Source organism: Mus musculus, chromosome 14, assembly GCF_000001635.26.
Source record: "Mus musculus strain C57BL/6J chromosome 14, GRCm38.p6 C57BL/6J".
NCBI classification, from domain to species: Eukaryota; Metazoa; Chordata; class Mammalia; order Rodentia; family Muridae; genus Mus; species Mus musculus.
The window spans coordinates 27,621,895-27,635,921 of NC_000080.6; the positions used below are offsets into that span (position 1 = coordinate 27,621,895).

At 46.5% G+C, this 14,027-nt stretch overlaps 1 protein-coding gene across 34 annotated transcripts in view; it reads left to right on the top strand.

Annotated features, from left to right (window-relative positions):
* The first annotated feature begins 380 nt into the window (after positions 1-380).
* The window catches only part of Erc2 (ELKS/RAB6-interacting/CAST family member 2), an 856,263-nt gene continuing 842,616 nt past the window's right edge, over positions 381-14,027 (top strand). For 28 of the 34 annotated variants that reach the window (XR_383172.4, XR_001781112.2, XR_383171.4 and 25 more), the window contains exon 1: positions 393-720. The gene's annotated coding sequence lies outside the window, so the exon portion shown is untranslated. Of the gene's footprint in view, positions 721-1,788; positions 1,856-6,517; positions 6,572-14,027 lie in introns of all 34 variants that reach the window. The other 6 variants (XM_011245047.2, XM_030247785.1, NM_001347497.1 and 3 more) reach the window with 4 other exon arrangements.

Here is a 14,027-nt window from a genome sequence, read left to right on the forward strand (position 1 = left end):
GGAGCGGTGTGTGCTTGCGTGAACTCAGGGCCCATCTTTCTAATTTAAAAGGGAACCAGACGAGACACCTAATGCATCTGATGAACAGGAGCCTGAATTGCTCTCCTTTTCACTTTTCTATCTCGCTTTTCCTTGGGGGACAAGGAGGTGGCAATAAAGTAGATGTGTTGTGGAGTCATCCTTCTATGGACCTGCAAAGGAATGGATGGTCCTAGGGCATAGGAACCCTCACCCCAGTTCTCTAGGTTAACTTAAAAGGCAAGGGCTGTTTTTGTTCCCCAGAAGTGTCTGGCAGCTTTTGGAGGGGCTTCTGGGGGAGGATTGGGAGGTCAGGTGCTTCGGGCAGGAGGATGCCAGGAGGCGCTGCGGAGCGGGCGCGCACTCGACTCTCTGCTGCCCCCCGCGGAGGTGCCCAGGTCCCAGCCGCGGCCCCTCCAGGCTCCTCGGGAATGCTGGGAATGTGAGTCAGGGCCTGGGCGAGCGGCCGTGAGCGCGCGTGTCGGGACTGCGGCGGGCGCCGCCCCCTCGGCCCCGCCCGGCCCGGCCCCGGCGCTCGGCGCTGGCCGCGCTCCCCTCCACCTCCCCACCACCTCCCCGCGCTGCCCGCGCTCCACCGTCTCGCGCTCCTGATCGCTCCAGCTCCTCCCGGCCGCCCGACGCCGCAGCCACGCGAGGTTGTAAAAATCCATGTGGGACCGCGCCGGGGCGAGCATCGCTAAGGTGAGACGCCGACGCTGGGGGCCCCGGCTCCCTCGTGCGGGTCCCCGGCGCTCGTGGGCAGCTGCAATGCGTTATCGGGGGAGCTGAGGGGAGACGCAGCCGCCTTCCTCGGGGCTATTTCAGGCGGGGGAAGGGATGGGGCGGCCTAAGGGCGGATTTGCCTCTCTCTCTAAACCCCCGGATTGGAACAAGTGCACAGTTCCTCAGGCGCCCGCCCCGGGCCACCTCCCGCAGTCTCTCTCCCGTAGCCACCCTCACTGTCCTCTCCTTTCTTTTCTGCAGACGACCCCCCGCCCCCTTTGCTGACTACCTTGCCGGGAGGGGTGGGATGTTCACGAGGGTGGGGGTCTCTCAGAATCGGAAGCTGAATAAAGTGGAGAAGACAGGACCCCCCAGCCTCAGGGGTTGTGAGCCTGGCTGTCTGGGTGGGCTCCAGGGGAAAGGGGGGCGGGGAAGGGATGCAGGTTATAAAAAGAAAAATTCATGCCTGGGAAAATGAAGATGATTTACTGGGGAGGGGTAGGAGGTGGTGTATGAAAAAGGATACGATGTGAAATTAAACAGCATTCCTACCGATTCTCTCCCCACCTCCTAATTACACAAGGGGTACTTACAAGGAGGTACCTTTAAAAATTATTATTATTATTATTCCTGTATGAGCCTTTGAAAGATCATTTTTAGGACAGTGAAGAATAAGGGCTCTTTCGGTGTGTGAAAATCAAATAGTACCCACAAACTCTCCCCTGTTTAGCCCTACATAATTTATTTTGTAGTTAGGGGTCTTTCTCCTCCTTGCCAGAGGGAGGGTCCGCTCCCTTAGGAGAAGATCGATTTTAGGCGGCTACCTGCCTTTGCTGGATGAAAGACAATTTACTCCCAGAGCGGTGAATTGTCAGTTCTCTTCGTGACTGACAGCCGCACCTGCCACTTATGTGTATAGAATGGGACCGGTGGAACCCCAAGAGCCAATCAATGCTCGGGAGAGGAGGGCTGCTCCCACTTGTCTTGGTTAGTTTCCTGGTTGGCTCTTTAAATCAGTGGTTTTACTTAACCATTGGTTTCCACCAGGTAGGACTCCAGCTGTGAGAAGCAGAGAAGCGGGAAGCCAACTCCTCGACAATGGGCTTAGAAGCAAGTATGTTCAACCTGTGTTCTCCTCCTGTCTTTCCTGTCCGTCACTAGTTGTAGCTGTGGATGCCGAGGTCGTTGGCTTAAACATGAAATCAATCTGTATAAAGAGCGAAGCGGGCATGGGCTGGCTGCTGGGACGGCAGGTTGGAATGATCTACCTTTCCTTCAGAATCGCAGTCTTCTTTAGAAGAGATGCACTTACTGTTGAGCTATCTAGAGAAGGGTGTGGCTCGCCGTCTCCTGTGGTCACCCTACCCTTGTCCTTGTGAACTCACACTGTTTCTGAGTATGTAGTTTGGCTCTTACATCAGATTTGGTAGGTTTATAAGATGTTTTTGAACATGAATAGAGAGAATTCTTTTAGATTTGACAACTCATGGAAGTGAGGGCTGCCTGCTTCTCCTTTGCAAGATGTCATTTAGGATGGAGGTAGTGGTGGGGAAGAGGACTTTCTTATCTTCTCATGAGAGGCATCTTGTTGGTTTGCTTCTGAAATGTAATAAAAGCCTTTTGATAGTTTCTAGGAAAGGAGCTATGGTTTGTGAGACTTTCTTGGGTGGATAAATCAGTGACGAAGGACCAGGTCTTAACTTTGTACTAGCAAAAACCTGATTTTCAGGTTACCTTTCTTCTTGCATTCATTAGAAAAATATGAGTTGTGCCCAGAGACCCATCACCTTATAGGAGCTGGACCTGGGTGTGGGCATAGTGCTGTGGATTTCAGCTTTGTACAAGCAAATCGTGAACTGGACCATACAGTTAGGACATAGATGTCAGGCATGTCAAGGGATGCTATTACTGTTGCCACCGATGTTCTTGTTCGTGCACGTTCCTTACCTTGTTCTACACTTAGCAGTGCCCATGTGAGGTACATACCGCTATTGCCCCTAAATTCTAATTGTGGAGACTGAAAGGAATTAGGTCCATTGCCACACTATACCATGATGGTAAGTACTTTTGTTTGACCCAGAGCTGATGACCTTGCCACGGCCTTCAGTTAAGATTTTGGTGGTGTGGTCTGCACAAGTCTAGTGCATACCCTGAGCTCACCCTTGAAGAGCCCACAGATCCTTTGACTGCCTGCTTGTCTGTGAATCCCAAGGGCAAATTCAACAGCTTTGTGTATTGTGTGTTTCTAGTAGGGCATTTTTGGCCTATTAATTAGTTCTAAACTTGATGACAATTTAAAGGAAGATAAAATAAAATGCGCACTTTTCTATTTTTCTTGATATCTCAGATTTCCAATTTAAGCATGTCCTGGTTGAGTAAATGCTTTTTAACATCAGTCAGTTGGTTTCCTGCACCCTAAGGGATTAGACTTTCATTTTTCTTTTACTTGCAAAAAAAAAAAAATCCCTTTTCACTAGTGATTCAATATACTTACATTTTAAATTGTTCTTCTAAAATAGTATGGCACACACTGTCTCTTTTATTATGTTGTAAGAAGCCACAGTTCTGTGTATTGAGGAGGATGAGTGAGGTGAGCCCCGCTGTCCACAAGTTCACCTCAGTGCATAGCTTGTGCTTCTCTTTAGGTTCATTCTGCAGACTCTGTCTCACCTGGTTCACTAGAACATCTGTTGGCTTTTAAAAAGCACACAACCTGTTACCACTGCCTGCCACATGGGTCACCTCTTGTCATCCACCAGGACAGTTTCAGCAATACTTATACGGTTCCTTGATAGTTTATTTCAGGTTTATTTATTTTGTAAGATAGTAGAACAAACATAAAGCAGGAGTGTGCCAGTACTAATAGTGTGGCTCTTGCAAGTTTATGACAGTTGGGTCCAAGCTAGAAATACACTGGTTGCAGCCAGTGTTCTCTTTTTAGATGAAGAAAAGGGACAAAGTAAGTGAACAGATAAGAAATGCCAACATATTCCAAATAATAACAGTATATCACTCAACTCTGGCAGGGTAACAGGATTTTCTCCTCTATAGCAACAGGTATTCATTTCCCACTCCAGTCTGCAGGCTCAGCTTCTGGGAGCATCCTGACTAAGGCACAGGTTGAGTTCTAATGTGTTCCATAGGTGTTCTGGGGTTCCTGTGGCTTGCCCATGTTATGGTGGATGCTGTCAAACATCCAGGCAAACCATGCAAGCAAATGTCACTTCCACTGACACCCTTTCTTGGAGAAAGGAAGTTGCATGGAAAAGTCTAATCTCAGTGGTAGATTCTGCCTGAAGTGGGGTAAGGAAGGCTCAGTGAGCTGCAATCTACCATGTAGGTTCAAAGTATGGTGTGACTTAGAGAGCCTTCCTCCTCCTCCTCTTCCTCCTTCCCTTCCTCCTCTCTTTCCTCCTCTCCTTCCCCCTCCTCCTCTTCTTTCTCATGTTATTTTCAAACAGAGTTTCATGGTGTAGTTCTGACTGTTCTCGCACTCACATTGTAGACCAGGGCCTCCAACTCACAGAGATCTTCCAGGCTCTGCCTCCTAAGTGCTTGGATTAAAGGCGTGCACCATCATGATGCCTGGCAACAATTATTACTTATTTCTCTATTTTTTCATTCATTTTCTTTTTTCTTTTGGTGTGTGTGTGTGTGTGTGTGTGTGTGTGTGTGTGTGTGTGAGAGAGAGAGAGAGAGAGAGAGAGAGAGAGAGAGAGTATGTATGTTTGTTCGTGTGTATGTGTCTATCAGTGTGTGCCCATGCAGAGGCCAGAGGAGAATGTTGGTTGTCCTATACTATCATTCCCTTGAGAGAGGGACTCCTCACTGTTCTCTCTCACTATAGTATGTGCTGGGAGTAAAGGCACATGGCTATCCCCAGCTTTTAAATGGGCGCTTGGAATCTGAAACCTGGTCCCCATGCTTATGAGTTTTTGCCATTGAGCCATCTCCCTAGCCCCTCTCTTCATACTTGGAGGATGGAATCTTTATCACCTTCTCTTCATCTCTATGAATATTCTCTCTTTCTCTCTCTCTCTCTCTCTCTCTCTCTCTCTCTCTCACACACACACACACACACATACACACACATACACACACATACACTATTTAAACTTTGCAGTTTGGAATATACTGTATTTGACTCTAGAAGGCTGATGGTCATAGCAGATGTGTTTATAAATGTGCAACTTTAATTATCAGGGTACTATTTTAGTTTTAGGACCTGACAGTATTCTGTGACATAACTGTTAATGCAGTGGTGTGGGCCAGTGTGGCGGACCTGGCATTTTGGAACTTACTGTTACAAGTAGGTGGTGGGGGAAGTAAGAAAATGCCATTTTCTTAGATTCACAGGGAGAAAGCTACAGCAAGAGCAGGAGATAGTCGTGGTGGGTTGAATGAGAACCTCCTCCCCATAGGCTTATCTATTTGAATTCTTAGTCTACAGTTGGTGAAACTGCTTGGGAAGGATTAGGAGGTGTGGCCTTGTTAGGGGAGGTTTGTCACTGGGGCTGGGGAGGGGGTATGTTTAGGTTTTAAAATCTCTAACTGAAAAGCCATTTCTAGTTAGCTCTCCATGTGCTTCCAACCTGTGGATCAGGATATAACTTCTCAGTTACATCTCTAGCAGTGTGCCTGACTGCCTGCTAACATGTTCCCTACCGTGGTGATCATGGACTCTAATCCTCTAGAGCCATGAGCCTCCAAATTAAATGCTTGCTTCTATAAACTGCTTTGCTCATGAGGTTTTGTCACAGCAATAGAAAAGTGCTCACATGATTTTTGTAGGAATGTGAGGGGCACATGTGGCTATAACCAAGTTACTCCGTTTAGCCAGAAAGCTAGTGAGGTGAACGGCAGCAATACCCATTAGCAATTGTTCCTATAGTCTAACCTTTTCTCTTTTGAGGTACAGCCTTACTCTAGCCCAAGTTGGCCTGGAACCTGGCAAGTCTCCTTCTTTAGCTTCCTAAGTGTTGAGGTGTGTGTCAGCACATCTGGCTACAGTGTGACTTTTATGTAACTCTGTGTGAGGCCCCTTGCAGAGCACTCTTGGTAAAACAGCTAATTTGATATTAGAGTAGACCTGGTTGGTTGCCTACCCAATCTTCATGTCTACCTGCTCTTTAAACTAAAGTAACTATATTTTGACATGAGGATATACCCATCTAGTCCTCCCAGAATCCATGGCATCATAGAGAAGTCATGAGACAGAGGTCTGGTAATGATGGAGGTAAAAATTATTGGGTGGGGATTTTCCAGAAATCTTAAAAAAAGAGGGCACGCCCGGCTGGTGCACTCCAATAGCTCTTGGCACTTCATTCTTGCTGCTGGGAACGTGGGTATAATACCTGGATAGGCAGTAATAACTATAGCAGTGAAAGTGTCTTCAACATAGCAAAGCTGAGGTGTGTTAGTCCTGTGTTTACGTTTTAGCTCAGCAAAACAAAACAAAGCAAAACAACGAAATATAACAACAGACCTGGAGCCTGGAAAGATCTCAGTCTTGATGGCCCTTCTCCTTGGTACTACCAGTTTACCCTGTCTTTCTCTACTATGCTTTGATCTGAGATAGGGTCTGGCCTTGAATCCATGATAACCTGTCTCTGTCTCCCAAGTGCTGAGTGCCACCACACCGCCTCCTGTAGAACCCTGGTGAATGAAACAAAGAACTGCATTACCTACAAGGGGTTACTGCAGCCAAACATAATCCTCTTTGATGTGTATTTTCTTAAGGGCTCCTCAGAGCAGATACTCTCCTACTTATTTGCAGGTGGCCGCATTAAGCTCCGAGACATTAAAGAACTTCCCCAAGATCACAGAACTAGTAAGTAGAGGGATTGGAATTCCAAACAGCATCACTTTGACTTTTAGGCTTACCTTCAGCTGGACAGGATCAAGAACCACAGTAGCAATCATATTGGAAAAGTGCGTTCAAATAAGCTCAAGTAAGCAGCTTAGTCCCAGATTGAAGACGTGGAGTTAGAAACTGGGGATTGGGCGTCAAGGTTTTGGTACGTGATGTCCAGTGTTTGTGGGAATGGAGGCAGAGGGGAAGCTGGGGATCCAGCCGACCCCAGGAGAGAGAGATAAGGATGTGATTGGGTGACTGTAAGTCATGGTTTTCTGTTAGACTGTAATCTTCTGAGAACAAAGCAAACGCTTCCTGAAGGTTAGCATTAGCCTCTATCGATGGTCTCGCATTAGCCAGGAAGCAAGGGATGAGTAATGGAGAGAATTACTGATGAGCTGTGCATCATGATTCAGAGCTGGAGGGTGGGGGATCCCGCACATCATCAGAACCGTGTATGGAGCCCTCGATGACCTCGTCTGATGGGATTGTGCTCCTCTTCTGCCTTCCTCACGTTAAAGAGCCAAGTGAGAGCGAGCTACAGCAGAGCTTCAGAGCCTGACTGTGGACTCCCCTTTGGCTGTCACCTCTTAGACATTCTAGAGCTTTAGTGGGAGGGGGCTACTTGGACTTTCCATGTCTTGGTCTCTGCCTCTCCTCCCCCTTTTAAATCTGTACAAGAATTTGTTTTCTGTTTAGAGGTTCCAATGTTTTTCAGTTCCACACGTGTTTTTCCTCTTAAGAAAAATTTAGCTAGACCCCACTGAGGAATTCATGGAAAAAAAAAGGAAAAAATTTCCCTAAAAACTCAAGAGTTCAGGTTTATGTGGCCTGAGGTGTCTTTATGGTGAAGTCACTTCTCTAAAATGATAGCTGCAGACTCTCCCAGTCACAGGGTGGTGTGAATCTTGTAGCTGTCCAATTGCCTTATTTACATACGCTTTAATAGACACATGTTATATTAGACAGCTTTTTATGCCTTGACATCTGTAGTGTAGACTGTTCATGTTCCCATGGCTGCTTCCTCTCTCCTCCTAGGCATGCATTATGAGTGACTTGTATCACTTCTATGGTCGGCCATCACATGTGCAATGTGAGACCATCCGGAGCCACCTTCCATGGTGTGGTGATCACAGAATCCCAGGGCCTAGGGGAAGGTTTCCACACAGTAGATCTTCATTAACTATTTATTAGGTGAACTCAAGGAACAGTAGAGCTCAAACAGCCAGATTTAGACCCTGACTTTCAAGGCTACTTAATTATTACTGGACACAGTAGGAGCAGTGACTGCTCCTTACAAATGCAAAGTAAGATAACTAAGGGCCACTGCATTAATGCCAAAACAGCATGAGGGGCTGGGTTGTCATGGAAGCAGGGTTGAGGCTTGGGTGATCTCTACTCACTCTGTCTCAGTGGGGGAAGCCCAAGGCTTCTACCTCAATGGCTAACTGAGGTATAATTGGGCACCCGTCCCCCGGGCTGGCTCAGTTTACCCACCAGTTATATTCCCTCAGCACTTCACTGCTTGATTCCCAGGACTGTGACCTTAGTATCTTGGGCATCTTTTCTTCTCTTGCCTCTGAGATCTGTTGCTTCCAAGGTCTATCCTCTGCTCTTGAACATGCACTGCCTTTGCCAGGGAGAGTTCATCTTGGTCAGAGCCCAGGAAATCTGTACTTGCTGGCTGGCACCTCATGGGCACTCACTAAAATTAAAACAGGGGAGAGAGAGGGGAAGGAGAGAGAGAGAGAGAGAGAGGAAGGGAGCCAGCCCTTTCAGGAAAGAACTGATTATTTTTCCTGGAAGTCAATGGTGAAGATTACAGCCCCACTGCATGAATACAGGATAAAAAGCTGTCTCTTGGATACATTTGGAGATGGGCAAACAGTGACAATATTCATAGATGCCTGTCAACAGCAGCTTTGTTTGTTAACTCCTTCCTTCCCATATCTTCTGTGTATGTGTGTGTGCGTGCATATGTTTGCACATGCTTTTGCATGTATGTAGGCACGCATCTGTGTGGGTACATACATGTGTGTGTGCTTGTAGGTGAAAGCCAAGGTTGATGTTGAAAATCATTCTCCATTTTTCTTCTACCTTATTCACGGAAGCAGGTTTTCTGAGTTAACCCTAGAGCTCCCTGATAAGGCTAGTCTTGCTAGGCCCCTTCCTCTGAGGATCCCTGGCTCTGACTTCTCTGACCAGCATCACAGGCAGGCATCTGTGACTCCCTGGCATTTATGTGGATTTCTGGGGATAATGAATGTCTGTCTTTACTCTTACGTGAGAAGCACTTTAACTGGTGAGCCATTTCTCCAGGTCTCATTGAACTTGTGTGTGTGTGTGTGATATGTGTGGTTGCGTGTGCATATGTAGGTGTGGGTGTGTGTTTGTGTGTGCATGTGTGTGTATGTGCATGTGTGTGCGAACACACGCAAGTGTCTAAAATTACCTCTTTTCTTGCCTTCTGCTCTCCGCCCCTACACGGTTTTGAGTATGAATGAACTGCAGGCACCAAAGTACATTCCCCTCAAATGCTTGAGGAACAAACTATTAATTCAAGATAACTTCGTAGTGGGTCAGAAGACAAGAGCTTGAATGGGCGTCGAGCAGTTTGACTGTTTTGTAAGAATACTCTCATATCCTTATGCAAACTAGGAGAGACATTTCTGCTAAAATGGCATGACTAATTATAGCAAGAGAGAGCAGGGTTTCATAAGAAACTAAACCTCGCTGTGCTTTGCTGCTCTAAGTTCTTCTGCAGTGAATTCTACTGTGACACAGGGGATGTCGTCAGGGTGGGAGTTCATCCTCTGTGCACCGGCAGTGACTGAAGGTTCTTTGCCACCCTGGAGCTGCTCTGAGGGTGGAAACCTATTCCCTGGAGGCACAGAGCTGGGGTCTCTGTAAGATGTGAGTCTGGGCGGGGCCTGCTAGCCCTGCTTGTTTTCTCAGTGGAATTGGCAGACATCACATTCCTATCATGATGGTGTTCATTGCCTGGTTGAAGCCAGGCTTGCCATGGTAACTTCCTGCCAACTGGTTCCAGCTAACTGTCATGACCTTGAAGAGCAAGGGGTAGTATATACCGGGAGCAGAGCTGTTGACTCTTTTTTTACCTGTGTCTCTCAGAAGATGGTTTCTGATCTTTTCTGGTGATGTGAGTCTTCCTCCCCCTCAGGCTGTAAAGCTCCCTGCTACCCATTCTTTCTTTCCTAATCTGGTACATCCTCCTGTTTGTTCCTGGGCCTCTCCCTAGGGGAGCAGAAGGTTGGGTAGTGAATGGGATGAAAGCTTTGCCTTCTTGTGGGCTCTCGGAGAACAAGTCCTGTGTGATGCTAGGTGGACACAAAGGCAACAGGATTTCAGGGGTTGCCCATCACACCTAGGAAGAGGGAACAGTTAGCAGGGGCTGACACACAAGGGGAATTCTTTGCCATTTTTGTTAAGGATGAAAAGGAACCGTTATCTTTATATATAGACTTCAAATACACTGATGACCCATCTTGAATTCCCAACATGAATAGTTGCTTGGAATAACTTCAAGCAGTTTCTTTTATCTATAGAAATGTAACACTGGCCTGAATTTCCTTTGTGTACTTACCATTGATTGTCCTATTTGGGACCTCTGTTTCTCATCACTTAAGCCAACTTATTTCATGTGTATCAAGTAAGATACACACACACACACACACATACATACTCATACAGATATTTGTTCATGCATGCAGGCTTTCAATTAAATAACTTTCAACCAAATAAATGACATTGTCTGCAATCTCAACCTTGGGAGCAAAACCAGCATGTGTGCTCTTATGATAGATTTTATTAATAAGGAAATATAAACCATTATATTATATAGCTGCCATATGTCTACATACTTACGTCATGACGGGTCTCTTCTGGACACGAGGAGGGCTGTACCAGAGCAGGTGATTTGGAGGTTTGAAGGCTAGAGTGTCTGGTGTTAATAGTGGTTCTCTTCTGGGGAGCAACTAGCCTGCCACAGACAACTTCAGAGAGTCATGAGGAAGGATGAAGGAAGGGCTTCTGAGTTAGGTGATACTAAAGGTGTCGCTGAGGACAAGTTGGTCACTAGAGTAGACAGAGAGTGGGTTTGAGTGGTACAAATACCAGATGAATAGTATAGGCCCAGCTTCAAAATGAGAAAATGGGAGGAGATTCAAAGCTTGGGGAGGTGAACATAGTTTGCTTTGGTTGAGGGTGTAGTGTGGGGAGAGAGGCCGGAGAGGGTGACTGGGCACAAGGGCCCTGTGAGCCATGAAGAAGCTAGAGCTGGCACTTGGCTTTCAAGGATCTCAGGTAGTTATTTATTTATTTATTTATTTATTTTACCTTTTTCTGTACTAGGAATTAAACCTGTGACCTTGTATTTATGGGAGTGACTTGGGGCTTGGTTTGGGCCAAGGAGCCTGAAACTGGGAGATGGCTGACAGGATGGTATGGAATGGTTAGATTTGGATTTAGACATCCTAGCAACAGCCACTGGGGCTTCATTGACTAAACATACTTTATGCAGCCTTGGTAATGTTCACAGACCATTTTCCAGGTGAGGATACTCCTGACCAAAAGCCTGCAGTGGAACTCCACACCACTCGGAGGTTTTGAGGCTCTCTCTAAATGTCATCAAGGACCAAAATCTTTTCAGTGATATCTAAGTAGAGACTAGAATGTGGATCTTGCTTTAAAGACGCAAAGGCCAGTGCTCACCATAAGTGGACAGAATCAAACCGCCTGTTGGAATATTAAGACGGAAATGTGGGAATGATTTGTAGCATATTGAGAGTGGACCGAGAAAGTTCGTGGATGTAATTGGTTTAGTTACCCTCTGAAATGCCTCCAGTTGGGAGTTAGAGGTGAGAAGTCTGTTGCATGTTCTATGTGTCCTGTCTGCCTTGGACTTTTCACATTTATAAGACAACCCTGATAAACTGCCTTTCACACCTTGTTCGGAACCTCTGCGCCTCCATTTAGGAACTGATGTTTTGAGCTGCTGTGCCCTTGTATTTCAGAAGAGTCACCCACAATATTTGTACAGTCACCTGACTGTTTTGTGAATGATGCTACTATTTTATAGAGTTAAAGGGGGAAAATATAGGTGGCAGTAAAGGGGAGAAGAGTGAGCCTCATAATGTAACAGAGCAAAAACAGAAGCTGTTATATATGCCCAGTATGTATGGTGTTCAGTCAAATGCTCCAATTTGATCAACTCTAGGTGGAATAAGAAAAGGTTAAGAGTCTTATTGTGTATGAAATGTCAGGGGAAAGTGTTGAGAGTTATGCTACAGAGCAAAATGTAAATAGAGTCTTCCTCCTCTTGAACATGCACGTTTAGTCAGCATTTGTCTCAGTTTCGAGAAAAATACATATTCAGAAATGTATTTTCTGGGAGATGGGATGCAGCTCAGTCAGCAGAGTGCTTGTTAGCATGTGTGAGGACCTGCATTGGATTCTGAGCACTGCACAAACCAGGCATGGTGGGGAATGCCTATCATCCCAGCATGCAGGAGCGGGAGGCAGGAGGATTAAAAGTTCAGGAGTATCCTCAGCTACACACGGAGTTCAAGGCCAGCCTGAGAGAGATGAGTCTGTCCCTAGACATTAGATTAGTCACTACTTTGTTTATGTGTTTGTTTGTTTGTTTGTTTATGGTGGAGACTGAACCCAGAGCCTTCCATATACTCATCATATCATAACCTCTACCAGCCCTTGTTAGTCTTGTTTAATAGAGTAGGCCTGAGTTGCAATCTGCTGTTTAGGCTGGCCAGATGGTATAGGTGAAAGCTGAAGTAACAGCACTGTAGGTGTGTTCTGGCAAAGGATGTACCTGGATATGCAGGGTCATGGTTCTGGGTTCATTTGTGAGAATGGTGCAGTATGGAGCTAGAAAAGGACAAACTGTATCTTGACTGATGCTAAGATGGCAAGTCAGAGCTGGAGAGGGAATGGCACAATCAGCCCATAGCCCTCTGATTCCCTGAGTCAGGGGTATGTTGGCGATCTGTTTGTCCTGGGTGTTCTTCATGCTATTTGGGGAGTTTCTCTAGGTTTTGTGTGATTGATTCCCTGTAGGCAAAGGACTGAGTTGGACATGAAGCTCCAGTGCCTTAGTGCTTCCTGCATCTGTGCTATAATACCTGTTAGAAGTTCATTGCCTTTGCAGGCTGGTTAACATTGCATTGTCTGTACACCACGCTTGAGTTCCCCGTTTGATGCTTTTAGGCTTTTGGGTTGCTTCCTCCTTTTGGCCAATATAAATAATTCTGCTGTAAGCTATGGTGTATGGTATTTTTGAGGATATTTAATTCCCTGGCACTTCTGCTCTGTCTCATACAGGGGAAGATCAGCTTCCCAAGGTTCAAATGGAGCCCTCAGGCGGAGATGCTGTTCCTGGCAGTGGGAAGTCCCTTGGGGCCCTCTAAAATGTTCATTTCAGATCGATGATCGTAGCATCTGCTCACAGGCTCCCGACCCAAGTCTGTGGAGGAACTGGGATCTGAATTTTGTACTCTTGGCCTCAGAGGCCGTGCTTCAACTGTTCCACACAGAACTGGTTTTAATTACAACACTGCAGTGGTTAGGAAGATGAAAGAGGTATGGCTGCCACCTTCAGCGAGCTGTGAGGACTGAGTTATCCATCCAGTGAAAGGCTCACGTCAAGTGGTGTCTTAGTGCGATTGGAAACAGTTGTAAGATAGGATCAGAGATAGCATTTCCTGGAGCCCTGTTCTCTTGCCTTTCTACGGTTAACTGGACTCATTATGAGGCTGTGCTTGAGACCTGTATTCATATATGTACTGACCCTTCAAGTCCCAAGTTCTATTGTTCTAGCTGACACTCACTTCTGCACTGTTTGTACAACTCTCTCAGAGCACGCCAAAATGCAGCCCCCTTGCAGCTCTTTTCGTCTTCACCTTATGTCCAAGTATCAGGAAAAAAAAGTATTTTTTTGGGGGGCGGATAGACTAATAAAGAAAACACACATGGAGACAGTTACAATGTCTAGGTTTGTTCTAAAGGATGACATTACCTTGCTTGGTAAGGAAGGGAAGGGGAGGGGAGGGGAGGGGAGGGGAGGGGAGGGGAGGGGAGGGGAGGGAAGGGAAGGGAAGGGAAGGGAAGGGAAGGGAAGGGAAGGGAAGGGAAGGGAAGGGAAGGGAAGGGAAGGGAGAAGTGAGAGAATGCCATCCTGTGTTCTAACCTAATTAAGTGTTTTGTTTAGCACTGTGCTTAATTTGCTCTGGTGGGCAGTCTCTGGTTGTCTTCGCTCTGGGACTTGGACTGGAGGGCTCACCCTTGCATAGTTATCCTCTCACTGAAGAGGAAACGCAATGACTCACCCACAGAGTAGCTCCTAGATGTGGCAGGTGTCATGTGGCCGAGCCATGTTTCAGTGGAACAAGGAAGATTC